The sequence below is a fragment of the Dipodomys ordii genome, unplaced genomic scaffold (genome assembly GCF_000151885.1).
Source record: "Dipodomys ordii isolate 6190 unplaced genomic scaffold, Dord_2.0 Scaffold45, whole genome shotgun sequence".
Lineage (NCBI taxonomy): Eukaryota > Metazoa > Chordata > Mammalia > Rodentia > Heteromyidae > Dipodomys > Dipodomys ordii.
Window position 1 is genome coordinate 7,138,241 of NW_012267261.1, and position 14,844 is coordinate 7,153,084.

Sequence of the window (14,844 nt, forward strand, 5' to 3'; positions counted from 1 at the left end):
AAAAGAATAGAAAGACGAAAGGAAGGAAAGAGGGGAGGGGGGCAATGAAGAGGGAAGGTGCTTTTTACATTCTGAGCAATATTAGGCAATCTCAGTAGAGTTTGAATTTTTTCCCCATGGTGGATGTAGAGGGTTTGAACAGAGGGATATTATTTGTGGACAGATCTGACTTGAAGCTTGAACTTTAGTGAGATTTCTCTCTGTCAGGATTGTGGATTGACTGTCCCACCCAGGGATCAAGCAGCTGACTTCAAATCACATGCCAATACATTCACAAGTAAACAATCACCAAAGAAGCTATAAAGCACCCCAAAAGCATAATGGTTAAAAATAATAGACAAATGAAGCTTCTGTGTTTTCTTGCCTGAGAACAAGGGCCTGTTCTTCTAGCCTTTATACTAGGATAGTGAGACACTGTGAGGAAAAAAATGTAGCAATTGGTAAATGATCTAAGGGCTGCATTGCATGCACAGCATGGGATCCAGAGCTCTGACTTTACCTGGGATGGCAGCAGCATCAGGGCCTGTGCCAGTCACCTTTCCATGCAGAAACAGATGGTGCAAAGACAGGAAATTTCCATTCTTGCCTGTTTCAAAATCAAGTTTCTTAATGTGGTTTTGAAGAAAAAATTCCTTTGTTAATGGCTTATTTGGAATTTTCCCACATAATTAGATAAACAAAGTTATGCTTTTCCCCTGGAAGTAACATCCTTGTTCTGGGACATTTTCCAGTTGGTAAAACAGTTTTTAAGGCTGGGTGTTGCTGGCTCACACATATAATCCTAGCTACTCAGGAGGCTGAGACCTGGAGGATCCTACTTCAAAGCTAGCCTGAGTAGAAAAGTCTGCTAGATTCTATCTCCAATTAACTAGCAAAAAGCCAGGCTGGACTAGAGGTGCAGCGCAAGTGATAGTGCACTAGCATCAGCTTAGTGGTAGAGCAAGAAAGCCAAATGAGGGTTCAAGCCCCAGTACTGGCAAAAAATAAATAAATAAATAAAGTAAGACATGTGAAAAGTATTTCAAAATGTACAATAGGTTTTCATTTTTTTTGTTTCAAAATAAACGTCCTCATACTCAAAAAGTTTGTAATCTAATAGGGGACTGAATTAGGGTCTGTCTGTCTGTCTCCCTCTCTCTGGGTCTCACCACTATATCAAAAAGCCTGGGGAAAACTACTTATGAAGAAATGAGGCTTTAGTTTACAGTTTTGGAGGCCTAAAATTCAGGACGGGGTGTACCCTATTGGTTCAGCTTCTCATAAGGGCCTAAGGACAGACGGTCACACTGTGGTAGGAATATGTATGGGAGAAAGCATCACATGCTAAACAGGAAGTCAGAAAGAAAGAAAGAGGGGCTAAATTTGCTCCTTTTATAACAATCCTGATGTAGGAACCACCTAGGGATTGTGAGAGAACTACCTAAATCCCTTTCAAGGCCATACCCTTAGTTACCCAAGCACCATCTACTGACCCTACCTCTTAAGGTTCTAAGCTTCCAATAGAGGGACTCTTGGGAGACAAGTCACATTAAACCACAGCAGGGAGATAAAATATGCAGATAAATTACTGTGTTGCAAAATAAAGTAAGATGCATGTCTAAGGAAGAGGGCAAGTCCTGACCAGAGAATGAATAACTGTCCTGAAGCCCCATGCCAAAGTTTCTACAGATGAATGGGAAAGAGGTCATGCCTAGTTTTAATTCAGGCGAAGTTTGTACATCACCTCTGTGGTGTAATGTAGATATGTGAGGATAGTGTCTCTACTTAAGTAGACTTCAAAATATTTAAGGTGTGTTCTCTTGGTTTCAGCTCAATATTTTTAGGACAATGTCTACAATAATTTAGTTATTTTTGTGGCATTTGTACTTTAAAATTTAGGGACAGTTTTTCAAACTAAATTATGGCTAAAAAACTCAGGTAAAAACAAACCAAGTGGCAAGTTAAAGTTCCCCTCTTGGAACATTTTTCTAAACCATCACAATTTGGGGACCAATAATGTTTTCAAATCATGGAGGATTTTCAGACTTCAGTGGCTTAGATCATTTACTCAATCCTAAAATTTATAATAATTATTATTTTGTGTGTGGGGGGGAGGGGTATGGGGCTTGAACTCTGGGCCGTGGCTCTGTCCCTGAGCTCTACAGCTCTTCAGCTCAAAGCGAGTGCTCTACCACCAGAGCCACAGCACCACTTCCCGTTTTCTGGTGGTTTATCGGAGATAAGAATCTCACAGACTTTCCTGCCTGGGCTGGCTTTGAACTGTGATCCTAAGATCTCAACCTCCTGAGTAGCTAGAATTACAGACATGAGCCCCTGGCACCGGACTAAGATTTATAACTTAAGACAATACCACAAGATTCATCTTGATACCTAGGAAATTATAACTCCATAGGCTAAAAGGTATTTATTCAATAAATGAATTTTGTGTCCTTATTCTGATAAATAGTTCTGATATGATCCAAAAAGATTTCTTGCCTTAGTGATGAATGTAAGTTATTTGTTTCCTTTGGTGATTCAGGGTTTTGTAGTGTTTCAGATTTCTCACTCTGGATGCCAGTTGCTCTTGGACAGGATTGTTCATAAGAAAAATGTATATGTTTGAAGGGAATATGTCCTGATATCCAAAGGTTCCATGAAAATGAGTTACTCCCTCTGTCCCTTCTGAGAGAAGCCATGTGTGTGTGTGCACATTGTTCTTTCTTCTAGAAACAATTATAATAGTTTATTAGGGATTCTAGTTTGTATTTTGCATTTCTGACTTTGACAGGATGACAGCATCCATTCTGTTTTCATGAGTCTGGTGTGCCAATTGTGACTAAGAGGCTAAATTCCTGCCTTTGAGCATCTTCCATTCAGACAAGCAAGAAAAATTAGGGAATTTGCCAAGTTCTGAACTTGATACAACCTTCTTTTCCTAAATGATTCAATCAAATGGAACACATACAATAACCGGAAGTATTGATTTGATTAAATAAAACTTATAAGTCCCTTGTCTTTCTTTCAGAAAACTGTCTGAAACTTTTAAAGAGTCAAAATAAACAATTACCACCCAAAGTTAAAACCCCTGTTGAATGAATTCTGTTTGAGAACATTTCTGTGACTCTTGAATACCTCTCTGTGCTGAGACAGATATGAAGAAGAAAAGCACATGCAAGTCTACTGACAAATATAGAAAATGGTTTGTGTATCAAATGAGTGTGTCTGTGTTTTCCTGTTTCCACCTGGATCCTTTTCAGTGTGATTACTTATTTTTAGGTTGGCATTTTAGACAGAAGATGAAATGGCTTTAGGAAATGATGTGAAAGGTTAAGGCGATGATGATAAGTCTAAGTCAAGGAAAATGTAGCCTCCATTTTATAGTCCATATACTTCTTAGGAAAATTAGATATCTACATTTATGCTAATTCTATCTTTTTGAACCCTGTGAACTCAAGTAGCTAAGCCATAGTGTGAAGGATTGAAAAGAGAAAAGTGGGGCCTGAAGACAGGTAAGCAGAGGGGCAACAGTGGAATCAACAAAGAAGGTATGAATGAAAGCAATGATGAATTCAGAGACAATCTACCAAAGATAAACTAAATAATCTTCAAAGTAGTGTCGAGGAAGGCAGCCCTCAGAATTTACGTAAGTATTTACTCTTGTCCTAATGCTTTACGGAGTCTAAAATAGTTTAGGAAACTTCAGAGTCTCTGAACTCTCTATGTAGTAAGTGTCCAGTGACTTAGTCAGTCAGTTCTCTCCATGGTCTGTGTCATTCATCCAGGAGGAACTACATATGAAAAGAAGGTGCCAGGCCTGACAAAGGCCTTGAGCACCTCCCACAGTTTGGGTGTTCCATACTTGGGGCCATCCAAACCTGTCCCTTCTGGGTCTTGAGGTGTACTGATTCCAGCTAGGCTTTGAGTTCCAAACACCATTTCTAGACTGGGTTTGATATTTATCCTTGGCTGGGTCTGAGCTTTCAATCAAGATCTCATAGTCATCCTTTAAAATCTTTCCACTGCAGGACAGGGCATGTAGCTCAGTGGTAGAGTGCCTGCCTAGCATGTACAAGGTCCTGCATTCAATCTCTATTTCTCTCACTAGAGACTGCTTTGGGGGATGTTTGCAGCCCCCCCACCCCCACCCCGCTTCCAGAATTGTACTAGTCCACCAAGATGCAGCCTCAGCCAGGGATGTTTGCTGTTGGTAAAATACAAGTCTAGCAAATCATGGCTTGCTTGCTTGCTTGCTTGCTCCCTCCCTCCCTCCCACCCTCCCTCTCTCCCTCCCTCCGGCCCTTCCTTCCTTCCTTCCTTCCTTTTTCTCTACTTTAAAAGACGCTAAATAGCTCTCCACCTCCATGTTTTTGTCATTTGAAAATGATATAGTATATAATATTTTGAGATTGCCTTGAGATGTTTCTAAGACATATGGATAGTTCACTCCTGTTTATTGTTAAGTAGTATGCCAACATAGAGATGTAGCCCCATTTGTTTAACCATTCATTCACTGAAGAACACTGTGTGTTATTTAGTCTTTTTACTAATATGATTAAAACTGCTATGAACATTCATGTACAATACTTGTGTGCACATAAATTTCTCTGAGATTATATGTCCAAGAGTAAAATGACTGAGTATACTAAGTGCATATTTAATTTCATATCAGATAGTATACCAGCTTGATAGCTTAAAAAAGTTTATTGAGATAAATTGAATAAAATATGCTGCCTATATTAAAGGTGTACAACGTTGTAAGTTTTAAAAGTATATACCCTAAAACTATCATCACAATAGGGGCCCAACAAATAGTAGTGAGGCTTGACAAATGGGACTACATCAAAATTAAAAGTTTCTGCACAGCAAAGGACATAGTTACTAAACCAGAAAGACAGCCAACAAACTGGGAGAAAATCTTTACCAGCAATACATCCGACAAAGGCCTGATATCCAAAATATACAATGAGGTCAAGAAGTCCCTCCCTCCATAAAAAAAAAAAACCAACTTAATAAACCAAGTAATAAAGGGGCAAAGGCACTAAAGAGAGACTTCTCATAAGAAGTAAGAATGACAAATTAACACACAAAGAAATGCTCAACATTCCTGGCCATGAAGTACATGCAAATCAAAACAACATTGAGATTTCACCTGACCCCAGTTAGATTAGCAACATCAAGAATTTGAGGGTATAGGAAGGTGGCTCAATGGTAGAGTGCTTGCCTTGCATGAATGAGGCCCTGGGTTCGATTCCTCAGCACCACATAAGCAGAAAAAGCCAGAAGTGGCGCTGTGGCTCAAGTGGTAGAGCTCTAGCCTTGAGCTGAATAGCTGAGGGATAGTGCCCAGGCCCAGACCGACAAAAAAAAAGAATTTGGACAACAAATGCTGGTGGGGATGTGGGGAAAAAAAGAACCCAATTGCACTGTTGATGGGAATGTAAAGTAGTATACCTACCATAGGTGGTGGTTTAGAGGTTCCTCAAAAAAACATAGAACTTCCCTAAGACTTAGCCATACCACTCTTGGGTATCTAAAGGATTACAAGTCAGGATACAGTAAACACTTGCACACTCATGTTCATAGCTGCACTATTCACAATAGCCAAGTTATGGAAACATCCCAGGTGCCCCAAATAAATAAATGGATTTTTTAAAAATGTGGTACATATGCATAGCGGAATTTTACTCATCCATTAGAAGAATAATACGTTATTTGCAGGGAAATGGATGGACCTAGAACAAATTCAGTTAAGTGAGGTAAGCTAATCTCAGAGACTAACAAATGGTGCATATTTTCTCACAAATGTGGAAGCTAGATCTAAAATAAAACTAGACATGATAACTTATACAGATTGTATGCATTTACACACAAACAAACAGATTAAGGGAAGATACTCTTAGAGGAGGAACTCAAAGGTACAACCCCTTTGAACACCTAAAATACTATTTATCAAAACAAATTCCAGGAAATGGAAACATTTTTTGTTGTTGTTGCTATTGGTGGTGGTGACATTGGTGTTATTGTTGGTGTTGGTGCTTGCTTTTGTTTTTTTAATTGTTGATTTTGTCTTTTTAAGGGAGGCACATAAATGGAGGGAGGAAGGGTGAACAAATGCAGTCATGTATTCAATATACACTATGTAAAAAAATGAACTACGCAACTTGTGGGCAGACAGAAACTGGGGAAAACCAAGGGAGTAACATTGTCCAAGAAGAATTGTACTCATTACCTGACTAACAGAATTGTAACCCTTCTGTATAACACCTTAATAATAACAACAAAATTATATCTTTAAAAGGTAATAAACAGGGGCTGGGAAGGTGGCTCAGTGGTAGAGTGCTTGTCTTGTATGCTCGAGGCCCTGGGTTCGATTCCTCAGCACCAGTGGCAGTGTGGCTCAAGTGGTAGAGCGCTAGCCTTGAGCTGAAGAGCTGAGGGATAGCGCCCAGGCCCAGAGTTCAGGCCCACAACCGGACCCAAAAAAAAAAAAAAGGTAATAAACACATCTTTACCTACCTGTATCGCTGGGATAACAGACACAACATCACCAACCACATCCAACTACTCATTGAGGTGGTATCTCATGAAATTTTTGCCTAGGCAAGCCTCAAATCACAATCCTTCCCATCTTTTACCTCCTAAACAGGTAGAATTACAGATGTCAGACTGATACTTGGCCTCAGTAGTCTTTTTCCTATAAACATGTAAGTATTTATAACCAAGGAGTCTACTGATGAAGTATGGTAGCCCTGACACATCTCCTTATCTAAAAATCCAAATGTTTAAAAATATGTATTAGTATTAATTAATAGTACACGGTGTTTCATTTTGACATATCCATATATGCATAGATGTATCCCCTCCATCACTCTTTCTCTTTCTCTCTCTCCATTTTTCCAAACTAATCTCAACATGCTTTCTTCTTCTCCTTTCACACATGTACATAAAGTATTTTGACCACATTCATCCTCCTTCACTCTCTCCACTCCAAATGGAATTTTGTCACATTGGAAAATATATTTGAAATGGAATGATTGCGATTTTCCTGTGATTGGTAGTAGCAGATTAGACATCATAAAATAAATGGTCAATGGACTTAATGGACATAGCAATATGAACTTTCAAAACAAATCAAATAATCAATCAAATAAATCAAATAAACTAAGGCTTAGTAATCTTTCAGACAGTCAAGCTGTGTAACATGTAGTGTTGCAGGATGGAAAGCAGAAAAAAGTGACAAAATAAGGCCAGATATATTTTGAATTTGTTGAACCATATAAACCCATAGCTCTGGGAGCTCAATAAACCATAAGACAGAATAAATAAATTTCAGGCCATATTCCAATGAAATCGGTGAAATCCAGTGAAAGAGAAAATCTGAAAGGAGGGGATAAAACAACAGAGGGAAAGATATTCGGTTGAGTTCTCTTTAGAAATGATATAAGCCAAAAGTCAGTGGAATGTCATCTGTAAATTGCTGAAATAAACAAAGAATGTCCAACTTGAAATTCTGTCCTGTGAAAAGACCCCTGTAAATAAAGGTTAAAATAAAGAGAGTTTAAGATAAACAAGAGCAGAGCAAAGTCATTAGCAGTGGAATTGCATTGCAGCAAGTTTTAAAAGATTTTCCTTATTTGAAGAAAATGAACCAGTTAGAAATTTAAGTTTTCAAAGGAACACCTGAAAATAGCAAATGTATGGTAAGTTGGAAGGGCTTTTTCTCAATTTGGGGGTATTGTTTAAAGCAAAAGTAATGATAGTATATCCACAGGTTTTTTAATATAATGTATAAGTGATATATATGGCATTAATATAAATGACTAGTATTCAGTATTAGTATAAAGGTCAGTATCCAGAAATTGTGCTTTCTTTGGTGTTATAGTATCATTTCAAGACAGAGTAACCACTACGACTTTAAAACATGGAATTCTAGTTAGCAAAACAACAGTGAAGACAAAATAGAATCAGAAAAAAAATATTCAGGTATTGTAAATGAGGTCAGGAAAAGAAGGCATAAAGAAACACAACAGAGTCAGACGCTGGTGGCTCACACCTGTAATCCTAGCTATTCAAGAGGCTGAGATCTGAGGATTGCAGTTTGAAGCCAGCCAGGGGAAGGAAAGTCTGAGAAACTCTTATTGCCAATTAACCACAAAAAGCTAGAGGTGGAGCTGTGGCTCAAGTCGTAGAGCACTAGCTTTAAGCAAAAGAAGCTCAAGGAAGCCAGGCACTGAAGGCTCACGCCTGTAATCCTAGCCATTCAGGAGGCTGAGATCTGAGGATCACAGTTCAAGGCCAGCCCAGGTAGGAAAAGTCCATTAGACTCTTATCTCCAATAAACCACAGGAAAACCGGAAGTGGTGCTGTGGCTCAAGTGGTAGAGCACTAGCCTTGAGCTGAAGAGCTGAGGGACAGCGCCCAGGCCCTGAGTTCAAGCCCCACGACGGACACCCCCCCCAACCAAAAAAATCAAAAAAGCTCAGGGACAGTGGCCAGGGCCTTAGTTCAAGCCCAGGACCAGTTCCCCCAAACAAACAAACAAAAAATCAGATGTATTAAACAGAAAGATATATGGCATATGACAGATTTTAACCCAATTATATTGATCATTGTACTATATGTGAATGCTTTTGACATCCGGATTGAAGGGCAAAGATAATCAAAATGTATATTTTTTAAAACTTCAAAAAAACAATTTAAATATACAGATACAAACTGGTTAAAAATAAAAGAATTAAAAGGTATATGACACACTAATGGTAAGAACCTGGAGCAATAATTTTAAATATCAAACGATAGATTTCTGGACCAAGAGTATTATCAGTAATACAGAGAGATGTTTAATATTGTAAACAATTTAAGTCAGCAACATATACTAATTCTAGATGGATTTGTAGTTATAATGAGCTTTAAAATATGTGAAACAAATATCAGCAAAATGCAAAGGCCATATAGTTGGCATTTTCAGCAAATTCTTCCAATAGTTGATAGAATAGTTGAAGAGAAACATTATTGTAGAAAACACTAATCACAGTTATCTCCCAGTCTGATTTATTTATAGGACACTTATAGGCTACTTATAGGTCAATATTCCCCCCAAACAACATAATGCATACTTCTAAACCAAAAATACATGTTGAACATTCACCAACTCCCTCTGATCACAGTGAAATGAAATTAGAAAATACAACCAGTGATGCTCAGAAAATTTCAATCATTTTGAAATCAAACAATAGAACTCTTAAATAACTCATTGGTAACAGAAAAAAATAACCAGGGAAATTAAAAATATTTTGAACTGAATGATACGTGTACAGACCACTATAGAAAATTAATTATCTTATTTAATTAGTTAGGGATCAGAAAAGGCCATTTCTCCTTTTGTGCTCCATTGCCACCTTCCATGTAACCTCAGTCCCAGGATAAAACAAGGGAAGAGTATTACCTAGATTCTTAACACCTAGTAATAAGAATTGTCATGTACCAGGCAGTCAGCATATGCTAGGCACAAAGCTAATTATTGTCATTCTCTCTCCAGTTTTCACACAATCCTCTGAAACAGGAGCTATTCATTTTGTAGGGGAAGAGATGGGAACACAGAGAGGGTAACCTGTTTACATCACCAATTTCAGTACTGTGGAGCCAAGATTCAAGTCCAAACCGGCTGATTCCAGAACCAACATGTTACCACTGCCTTGTATCCACAACATGCAGGGCACCACACAGTCTTTGGGGAGGGTGGCATTCCATGTGTTGCACACAAAATGGCTTCTTATTAAATCAAAGTTTTTACCTGCTTCTCCCAACCACGACCTGTAATCCTAGCTATTCAGGAGACTGAGATTTGAGTTCAAAGCCAGCCTGAGCTGAAAAGTCCCTAAGACTATTTCTAATAAAATAAGTAACAAAATAAAATAAAGCAGGGTCCTGGTGATTCATGCCTATAATCCTAGCTACTCAAGGGGCTAAGATCTGAGGATCATGGTTCAAAGCTAGCCTGGGCTGAAAAGTCCCCATCAGATTCTTTATCTCAAATGGCCAGAAAATTGGAAGTGGTGCTGTGGCTCAAAGTGGTAGAGCACTAGCCTTGAGCAAAAGAGCTCAGGGACAGTGCCCAGGCCCGGAGTTCAAGACCCATGGTCCCCAACAACAAAAATTAAAATGGACTGGAGTCATGACTCAAGTGGTAGAGTACCAGCCATGAGCAAGAAAGCCAAGTAAGCTCAAGGACTTGAATTCAAGTTTCAGTACAGACACACACAAAAAGAATTTGAACTTTGAACTTTATCTGTGAAAACACTATTACTTTGGCCATTGAATTGAATAGGCAGAATATTACCAGAATCACTCAAAGCTCTGATGTCTAGTTTATCAGATGTGCACTGATACATATATTTAGTATATATGATACCTACATTTAGTGATCATCTTAAGTAAGGAAATATCTGTATGCAACATTAACATAATAATATTTAGTGCTTACCTAATGAACTGAACTGTAACACATATTTCCAGAGTTAACATCTCTTGTAGTTTCTGTCCTTCTCATGACCTAAGAGGCTCTTTGAAGCAGAAAAATAATGTAAAATTCCCTAAGCAAGAAATGGAGTTGACAAAATAACATGTATGATACTATTTTTATAAGAAAAATGTATATGCATGGAAAATACTAGAAATATCTACAACAAATGTTAGTTGGCAGTTATCTTTAGGTTGTTTAATTTGGTTTTTTTTCTTTTCTTCTTTGCTTTTCTGTTTTTAAATGTTTTTCCACCATCATAAAAACTAGAAAAAATGTCATTGAAGACAAAGTTATGCCTGGGTTGACATGTCAAATTTTCATTACCAGAATATTCTGATAACAATGTCAGTCTTTTCTTTTGGAGTCCAGGGATTAATAATCCCCACAAACGCCTACCTGAATATGCAGAAGAATTAAGACTTTCCTGTTCCTGGGGCTGGGAAGGTGGCTCAGTGGTAGTGTTTGCCTTTTATTCATGAGGCCCTGGGTTAGATTCCTCAGCACCACATAAGCAGAAAAAACCAGAAGTGGCACTGTGGCTCAAATGATAGAGCACTAGCCTTGAGCTAAAGAGCAGAGGGACAGCTCCCAGGCCCAGAGTTCAGGTCCTACGACTGACAAAAAAAAAAAAAAAAAAGACTTTCCTGTTCCTAATGTGTTCACATTTCTATTTCATGGTGAATAAACTGTTCATGGAGAACTGGGCTTGAGACTTGACCAACCTCTAGAGTTTCTGGAGACCTAGGCTCCTCTTAGAGTCAACAACCATTCATCAGCATTGTCCCTATCTGCCTCCCTTGTGGGGCCTTCTGACAGGGACTTCCTTGGTGTAGGAGGACACAAACAATTCTCTATAAAGCACTAACTGGGGTGACCTAAGTCTTTGATATGCCTGAAATGCAATGACCATTGAAGGCTGTCATCTACATTAAACTAGACTACAGTTACAAATTGTAATTCAGTCTCTTCATGGAGAATGACCGCATCTGGGGCAAAAGCATTCCTCAATACAAGTCTCTCTCTCTGGGCACCATTGTCTCCCATCTAAAATCCTAGCAACTTAGGAGGCTGAGATCTGAAGATCAAAGTTCAAAAGCCAGCCTAGGCAAACAAATCTTTGGCTGTCAAATTTATGATTTTTTTTTTTGTCAGCCATGGGGCTTGAACTCAGGTCCTAGGCACTGTCCCTGAGCAGTTTTTTTTTTTTTTTTTTAAGGCTAGCACTCTACCACTTTGAACTACAGGGCCACTTCTAGTTTTCTGGCCATTAATTCGAGATAAGAATCTCATGGGGACTTTTCAGCCCAGGCTGGTTTCAAACCATGATCCTCAGATCTCAGCCTCCTGAGTAATTAGGATTAGAGGTGTGAACCACCCACGGCCAGCTATGAAACTCTTATCTCCAATTAACAACAAAAAGCTGGAACTGGAGAGGTGACTTAAGTCATAGAGAGCCAGTCATGAGTGAACAAGGTAAGGGAGAGTACAAGGACTTGAGTTCAAGCCCCACTTCTGGCAGAACAAAAAGAGAAAGAGGTTGCTCTTGCTCATTCCTGCATGAATCCTCTCCATAATCAATTTGATAAAGCCTTCACTGAGACTCTGTGATCATAGCCCAAATCCAAACCACAGTACAATTCTCCTTTCTGTGCCAATTGTTTAGCTTTGGAGAACAGATCCACCAATCTGCAGCAATCTAGTAGTGCTCCTCAGGTGTTTCCAGCAAAACAAAAGACATGAATAGGCTGATTGCAAAATCAGCCTGGCCTGAGTTTGCCTTCATCCTGCTCTGAACTACCTGGTACCTTGGTCCAGGCAACATCTGTCCTCCTAAGCTGCTAGTGTTAGGTCACAGTGGAAAGAAGATCAGAATCACTACCCCAAGATCTTCGTAAGTACTGTATTATGCTTGAGCTTTTATTCTGTCCTGACTCGTTCAAATTAACTAGCATGAGCAGAGATTGTGAAGTCTAGAGACCAATTATAGGAATTACATATCTTGCTCTATGTCCTTGGAAGATTTTAACTTAAGCCACTAGTTACGTTCTTTTTCTGGCTCAATATAGAGCCACCAAACCATGGAGCAAGAATGATTTACCAAACAATCTTTTGCCTTTCTTTTTCTGGTACTTCATTTAACTGATTTATGCTTCAGAGTGAAGCTATTATAATGACATTATCCTTCTAATGAGCAATGGTGCAATGCTTTCCTAATGGCAATACTCAAAATTATGCAGTGTTTAAAAGCTCCCATGACTGTAGGGAAATCTCACTAATTTTTATATTGCAAATATTGTGGTCATATGTAAAATGAATGAGTGTAATCCTCTTGGTATTATTTCAACTTTTAATTCTTTTAATAAATCACTGCTCCCAAAAGAAATAAGCATAGCTCATTAGCAGTGCTAATGAAAATGTCATCTTTAGTAAAATTTACCAGAATGTCATTCCCTAGAGCAAAATATTTTCAGGCACTTTGCCGACTTTATTTGTGAAAACTTTCAGTCTGCATTAGTAAATTGAATATAAGACCCTGGCTCTAAAAATAGTTTCACAATACCTTCAGCGCTACTGAGAGATTTGAAAGAAATATATAAAATTGATTGCTATTAGCTTATGCCTTGTAATCCTAGCTACTTAGAAGGCTGAGATCTTAGAATCCTGGGTCAAAGCTGGCCCAGACAGAAAAGTCTGTGACATTCTTATTTCCAATTAACCAGTAAAAAGCCAGAAGAGCTGTGCCTCATGAAAAGGGTAAGGGAAGCTGGGCACCTGTGGTTGTAATCCTAGCTACTCAGGAGGTTGAGATTTGAGGATTGGGGTTCAAAGCCAGCCAGGGCAGGAAAGTCCATGAGACTCTTATCTCCAATTAACCACCAGAAAGCTGGAAGTGGCACTGTGGCTCAACTGGTAGAGCACTAGCCTTGAGCTGAAATGCTCAGGGATAGTACCCAGGCCCAGAGTTCAAGCCCCATGACTGACAAAAAAAATGGGGGTAAGGGACAGCATCCAGGCCCTGAGTTTAAGCCCCAGTAATGACACCAAGAAAAGAAAAGAAAGAAGGAGAAAGAAAGGAAGGGAGAAAAGAAAGAAAGAAAGAAAGAAAGAAAGAAAGAAAGAAAGAAAGAAAGAAAGGGAGAAAGAAAGAAAGAAAGAAAGAAAGAAAGCTGGCATGAAAACCATTTGTAGTAGTACTTCCTTTTCAAGCATCATATTCATTGCTGAACGCTTCTCTTTGTTTATGTGTAACCAAAGAAACTGAAAGCTTGAAATAAATTGTCAGCTACAAACCCACCCTCAGGATTTGAACTTCCAACTCACAAGATTTAAGCTATGTGGTTTCCTTTTTGGACAAATCTGTCCTAGAGAAAAGCAGTTTATGTTAATGTCTGACCCAAAGCATATCCATAACCCCTATTATTTAAATAAATGATGTGATGAATGAGGCTTTTATTGAAGTAGCAGACTAAACAACTATTCTATTATAACTTTGATGTTTGCTCCTTTTAAGAACTTTTTTTGTTATTACAGAAATAAGTAATGGATGAGAACAAACAGAGGCTATTTATGCAGAACTTGCAATAGTATAGGAGAAAACCTATAAGGGAAAGCCTTACAAGGGAAAAAAGCCGGCTCACATCTATAATCCCAGCTACGGCAATGATAGTATATACTTCTAAGTCCAGCTACATGGGAGCTATAGGAAGGAGGGTTGGGGTCCAAGTATGGCTTCAGAAAAAAAAAATGTGAGTTTTTATCCAACAAAAAATTAAAGCAAAAAGGGCTAGGCCTAATGGTTTAAGTGGTAGAGTGCCTGCCTAGCAAATATTCATGAGTTCAGAACTCACCACCACTACCAGAAAAGAAAAGAAAGAAAAAGAAAAAAGGGTATGGAGGGCAAGGGGAGGAAGAATACAACAAAGGAAGTCCACAGGTATGCTCTGACTAGAGGTAAAATCACTAGAAGCACTGCACGTTGCATGAATGATTTGGGTTATATTCTGCCTTTCTCTGGTTGGTCCCAAATTAGAAGCAAGAGCAAAAGTTAGGGAAGCTGACAATCCCTGAGTGCGTCCTGCTCCTTCTTATTTTCATTATCTTCTTATTTTATTATCTTTAAGTAGTTGTACAAAGGAGTTTCAATTCAACATATCAGTTTATGAGTACAGTACATCTTGATTAATGTCACCCCTTCCATCCATCATTCTCCCTCATCTCTCCCATCAACTTTGTTCTTTCTGAGACAATTATTGCAGAGGTTGTGAATCAGAATCCCAATAGTCATATCTGGTCCAGCTATTGTGTGTATGTAGACTTAGATTTTTTTTTTTTTGGTTCCGGTC